Source organism: Crocodylus siamensis, chromosome 2, assembly GCF_052110815.1.
Source record: "Crocodylus siamensis isolate JL-2025a chromosome 2, ASM5211081v1, whole genome shotgun sequence".
In the NCBI taxonomy this organism is placed as follows: domain Eukaryota; kingdom Metazoa; phylum Chordata; order Crocodylia; family Crocodylidae; genus Crocodylus; species Crocodylus siamensis.
Window position 1 is genome coordinate 133,024,438 of NC_143396.1, and position 6,916 is coordinate 133,031,353.

Genomic DNA, 6,916 nt, shown 5'->3' on the forward strand with positions numbered 1-6,916 from the left:
CCCCGCCCCCCCAGCAGGTAAGTCTGTGAGGGAAGGGGTAGGGGAGAGGAAAGGGTCATGGGGGGAGGGGAGAAGGGAGTAGGGCTGGGGCTGGGACAGGCTCTGCACAGCTGGGGCAGAGCGTGGGACAGCAGCGAGCTGCTTGTCCAGGGGGTGCCTGGCCCGGGGATGGGGGGCAGGGGGCAACTCCCACCACTGCACACAGGGTGGGAGGCATGGAGGGCATGTGCCCCCCTATCAGAGCAGGGCAAGGGCAGGCTGCCACTGTGGGCTGGGGATGGGACTGTGCTGGGCTCTTCCCAGTGGGGGGGGCGGGCTGCACTGCATTAAGGGTGGGTGGTGGCAGCACTGGGAGGCAGGGGATGGGAGGGCTATGGCGAATTTTGGTATGGCTGCACCCTCTCTGTAGCCCACTCCCAGAGCTGACCAGTGCTTGGCCTGACTGAGCGTAGTCAGCCTGCCCTGAGTGCAGCCTGGCCCAGCCCCTGCCTGTCAGGAAAAGTGTAACGTGGCTACCAGCTCCAGCCCACAGAAGCAGCCTACTCTCGTCCTGCACAGATCTGGGGGCACATGCCCCCCAGGCTTCCTGGCGTGCTTGTAGTAGAAGGAACCCTGCCTCCTGGACAAGCCGCTTGCAGCTTAGTCCCACATCCTACCCCACCTTGCCCCACCCCAACTGTGCAGCACCTGCCCCAGCCACAGCCCCACTCCTTCTCTCACTGCTGTGTGCATGGCCCTTCCTACCCCTGCTGCAGCCGCTGGAAGTCTGCGACCAGGCTGCCTTGTGACCCTACTGCTGCTCCGCATTTGGCCCCCACTTCCACCACCTAAGCTTGGATACTGAATATCTTAAAGGACCCAGAATCAGAGGCCTTAGCAGGCCTAGTTGACTACACCAGCCTCGGGTTCTGACCGGCAGCTGTGCCCCAGATAACAGTGCTGTAGAAACAAAGTTTGGCACCCAGGGCAAACCCCACAGCAGCAGCCAGCCCTTGCCCTGGACACAGATCTGGTGTGGGGCACCCCTCCCATGCTTGCTCGGGTGTGCATGCAGCAGTGGGAGCCACTCTTCCCCCATTCCTGTGCCCCCACCAAAAAAGCTGCTCATGGCTCTGTTCCATGCCCCACCCTGGCTGGGCAGCACCTTTTGGCACCCCTTCACTTTGGCACCCAATGCAGTTGCCCCAATCTTCCCCTACCCCCTTGCTATGGCACTGCCAGCTAACAATTCCTTCTAGCTACTGCTAAGGCTTCCTGATTTGCTGCTGGGGAGAACAACCTCTCTGTTTAGTCTCACCTGTGTTAACAGTCTGCAGGTCAGCTCTGGTAAGCCTCTCCAATCCTGTGCTCTCAGGGCTCCTGAGTTCTTGACCCTACTCTTTCTTCCTGGGCTCTGGCTTTTGGATTCACCTTTGGATATAGTAATTGGATCTTTGACTCCTGAAATTTGATTCAGCTTTTGACTTGGACACTGCCCCTAGATTTCCCCTTGGATCTGGTACCTGACTTCTGAACTGTGGTTTGGTGTGTTTTATTTTCTGCCCTGTTTCTGGCCCTCCTCCAGTAACCTAACTACTAGGCCAGACAGCCCATGACCTGGTACTTACACCCAGGTATTTAATATTAATTAATACAATAATAATTTTATTTGTAAATTCTCAGAAAACTCATTGTATAATCAGAAAGTATAAATTTCGAAAGGATAGGCTGTATTTTTTTACAAAATAAAAAAGCTGAATCCAGTGTGCATGTGTGTTCATGTGCATGCAGACTCAGTTACTCTGAGAGACTCAAATGGCTACTATCAAGGGGCCTTTGATGTATAAGGCAAGTACAAACCTAGTTAAAACAGATGGGTGTGCAAAGCATGCTTCATTCTGGCTCAATGGAAGGAATAACTAAATTTTTTTTTATGCAGGGATAGCTGAAATAAGAGCCACAGCAATATCCAGAGCAAAACCTGAGCAGAATTAAACTATGTGGTTTGGTGGGTCACCCCCCCCCCCCCCCCCCCCCCCCCCCCCAGAATAATCCCAGATGCAAAGGTAAAGTGGTTGATTAGTTACTGCTGTGTGCGTAAGAATTGGAAAGTTTTGGAAAAGCTAGCAGACAATGAAGGTAGCAGTTCTGACCATGGCCCTTCAGGGAGCAATGAGATAATGCTGCTAGTGGTCAAGGACCAGCTAGAGAATTAGGCTGGGGGATTTGTGGGCAAGGAAACTGCCTGCTGGTGTTTGCTTCTACCATGTTCAGGGAGCAAGGACTTTGTATCCAGTCTTTGATATAAAAGGGACTTCACAAAAGAAATACTGAACTTGTATATGAGAGGTTGCTCCAGACTCTGAACACTCAGACAATCAATCCCTGGTCTTCAGGGAAGCAGGAACAGTATACGTAATACCATTGTATTAAGCAGCTACCCATCCTGCTTAAGAATACCCACTTCTAGTGGTCTATGGATGTTATGATAAACTCTAAAATATCAGCTGAAGAAAGGGAAGAAATCCAGCCTAGCATGTGTTGCTGTATTAACATACAGTATGCATTATGCTGACATCCGGAAGAATAAGGTTCCAGTTCAGATTGCTTGCTGGGCTTGAGTGAAAATTGAGCTCATAGAGGAAATATTACATTACCCTTTAGGGAATACTGGGCACATTGCTTTTTCTATACCCCCCTACTAACCGATTTTACAGTACTAGCATCAGCTGTAATCACTTACCTCACCTATCTCCTTGAAAACAAGAATATGAGAAGAAAAGAAGCGAAAGTGGTATTCTTATACTGATACAGTTAGACAGTTTTAAGCCATTTGTGAAACCAGAGTGGTAAATTAGTACAGCTAAGAAGTCAACATTATAAACTATACTCCCCAAAGACTTCAACCATGATGATATGAATTTAGTATGCTTGGTATTAATAGTGAAATTCTAAGCTGAATAGGAAATTAACTTTTTCACTAAGGTCACACGGTGGGGGGAAAAGTAATTCTGATCATTCTGAGGCCTACATGCTATGATTATGGGTGAATTAGGATAGATGGATACAAGAAAGAAACAAATAATGCTGAATGGTGTGGCACTCTGTTGGTGTTTGAAATTTTGTGGTGCAGACAAAGCAGGAATAAAGAGTATGTAGAAAGGCATGTAGGGTTGTAAATAGTAAAACTGAATAGGCTTATCTATACCAAATAAGGAAATCCCATTCAAAGAAATGCATATAAAATGAGATCTTAGCCAGATAAGTGGTGTATACAATTTAATGTGAAAAAAAATAAATAAGAATAGGTCAAAACAAAGCCAAGGGGATTATGCCAAAATTTAGCACTTTAAACAGACATTGTGTACCGACATGCAATCCATCTTTCCAATACTCTGCAGGATTTTTTTTTTTCTTTTGGGCTTCAAATTTTTATTTATTTATTTATTTTTTAAAATATCAACTCACATTATACCATTTTTCATCAGAATACTATTTTACCTCTTCCCATAAAACCGACCAGCATAGCCTGGTCTCTCATTCATTTTATAAGCCCCCTTTGAAAGGGTCACAGGAAAATGATCTGAGACAGAGGGGAGATCTAATCTTAAAATCATCAGTATAGTGTCTGGCAGCAATAAGGAAAGCAAACAAAACACTCAGATGTATCAACAAGGGCACAGAACAAATCAAGGAAGATTACTGAAATATACAAAAGGCTGGTGAAGCTGCACATGAAGGACAGTGCAAAATGCTGAGTGCTGTATTACCAGGACATTGACAAAGTAACAGACATGCAAAGAGGGCAGCCCAAACACTGGATAGCCTCAAATGTTTATAAGTATAGCTGTGCCACAAGTAAACCCAATAGGCTTTGCATTCCATAGAAAGAAAGGGGATTTAGGACAATATCTCTCCAAAGCATAAAAAGAATACAATTCTGAGAGGTAAAGGAAAGGAAGCAAGATGTAACTAACATTTATATCTACGATAAGAGGCTAAAATGTAAGGTGTTACCAAACAGCACAAAGAAAGAGCCATGAACCTTTTAAAACACCTGCATATACCAGACTGCTGGACAAATGAGCATCTGACATTGATCTATATCTTGGGGGAGATTTTCAAAAGCACCTACAGGATTATGGGAGCATAAAAACCACTGAAAGTTGTTGGGAATTGTGTTCCTAAACTCCATAGGCACTTCTGAAAATTCTGCCCTTACTCTACATAATATTGAAAGCTTCAAGGCATATGAAGCCTGCACCGTAGATACACTCAAAAAAATATATGCAAATATATGTATTGCTGGTGTCTCATTGAGCTTACTTGTATCAGCTAACCAGTAGCTTGGTTTGGGTGGAAATTCACCTGTAGTAATGCTTATTTTCTTAATCCATCCCCATTTCATACCTGTTTCTGAGTTATAAGATAAACATCTCAGCTGTATTCTAGGAAGGTTTTAGATTAAGTCAGATCTCCTGTTGCATAAAAGGTACCCCTACCATGTTTGTGCATATACAGACAGATGAGAAAAATCAAGAAGACAAGAAATGGTGATTAATGCAAATCAGAATGCCAACAGATTGGCCTATAAATAGAGAATTAGAAGCCAGATTTTCCAAAGTATTTGAACTGATACACTCATGTTTTGGGGGAGCAATCTAAGAGAACTTCAAAGGGCATACTATTTGGAGGATGGGAGCTCAGCACTTAAATCTCAGCCAAGACCCATAACTCATATTGCTGTGAATAGAAGCTTTAAGTCTAATTCCCCAAATGCACGGCCCAAGAATGTTACCATTTCATTCATCTATTCATTCTTCAGAATTCCGTATCAGGCTAAGTGGCATCCTACTTGTGAACTTGGGTGAAGGAGCAGACAGAAGGGGAAAGCTTTGCATTTAGAACTTGTAATTCTAACCATTTAGGTTTAGAGGAGAAAATAGTGTCCATTCTGTCCTTGATATATGAATCAAGAACATGGCAGCACAGCCTATCCTTTAAAAAATGCCATCAGTTCTAGGACCTCAGGACAGCCACACAGAGAATATTTCCTCCAAAAATAAATACAACGATGGGCCAAACTCTTACCTAGTATAAATTGACATAGCACCATTGACTTCAGCTGCGATATACTTATTTATACCTTTTTTAGGATCCAACCATTTAGGTTTTTAAATACAATGTTTTCCTCCAGCCTAGTTAACAGCCCTGTAATTCCAAATTGCTACTGGGACCTGTACAGCAAGAGAATGACAGTATAGCCATTTTTTTATAATGTTTACTACACAGTGCCACATGTTTGCTAATGACATTTTAAAGGAGCTGGATAGCACAGAGCTGGCAGGCAAACATAATCAAATATGCTGTAATTGGCAAAAGATCTACCCTTTTATCACTCATCCAAGCATCTTGGATGCCCATCATAAGCTTTCCCCAGTTCATACACTACTTTTCTGCAGATAGCTTCATAAAGATGCAGTAGAGTCTTCCTTGAGAGAGAGAATGTAGAAAAGAAAGTGTCTGTTTACATGTGCATGTAGATGGTAGGAATCTATCTACCTGAGAGAGGCATGAGGATTCAGCTTAACTCGAGATCAACACAGACAGAAGTGACAATTTTCAGCCAATCTGGCCACAGGAAGTAGTTTATAGCTGTGACCAAACGTAGGTGCACAGCTGCACACAGCTAAAAAAATTGCTCATTGGTTGAAAATCTAATCTCTCAAGGGGTCATGTAGGGTGCAGACAGAAGTGCAGCTCCCAGCTGTAACTCAGAAAGACTTTTACAAAGCATTCTGAGTTGCAACATTATCCCAGACCAAACACAAGTTCACTGTTCATTCCAGGGGGGGAGGGAAATCTATCTGGGGCTGGGAGCCTGCAGCCAGGTTTCCAAAGCAATAGCCAGGGGTCTCTGCCATTGCTCCCTGTTTTCAGAATGGGAGGGGGGGAAAGCAGTGAAGGGAGCTCATTCTTGGGGCTCCCCTGCTGGTTTTGAAGGATGGGGTGGGTGAATTGGAGCCTCCTCACCTGGGGGAGGGGCTCCAAAACATCTGTCCCATACTCAGGGTGGGTGGGACAGGGACTGAAAACCCCCCAGACTGAACTCCTTCCATTATTTCCACCCCCATGCCCCCATTCTGAAAACAGTGACAAGCTGGGAGCTCTGCAGACACAAGTTACAAAAGATGCTATATTTTGAAACATCTTTATCTGATACCTTATGGCGGGGGTAGATTTTCACTTGATCAGCAATTTTTAAGCTGTCTGCACTCATGAACTTGTGTTTGGTGACAGCTATGACCTCCTTTCTGTGTCCATATCAGGAGAAAATTGTCACTTCTGTCTGCTTCCAAATGGAGCATCTCTGTAACTTCTGTCTACGCTGCCTGCCGGCCTCAAGCTATTTTCCGAATGGGAGAGGGGAAAGTGAAAAGAGGGAGTTAGGTCTGAGGGGTTTTCAGCCCATGCTGGAGGGTGGGGTGGGTGTATTGGAGCTCCCCCAAGGTGGAGTGGGGTTCCAATTCACCCACCCCACCCTCCAGAGCCAGCTGGGGAACCCCTAGAATGAGCTCCCTCTGCTCCCTTTCCCCCCTTCCATTCTGAAATGGGCAGGCTGTGAGAGAGGAGGGGCCATTGCTAGGGGAAACTGGCTGCAGGCTAGCAGCCAACAGCTAGATTTCCCTCCCCCCTGGAACCAATGATGAACTTCTGTTTGTTCCTGGAGATTGTTGTAACTCTGAACCCATCCTGCAAAGTGTTCTCAATTGCAGTGCGGAGTTCCATTTCTAGGCCATGTCCAGACAAGCACAGCCTTGCAGTATGTGGCACTGCAGACATGTCTGTAGTGCCATGTACCACACATTCTCCATGCTGCAAGGGAGTAGTGTGGAGGGTTGTTTTTTTTACCCCTGGATATCCAGGGGTCAAACCA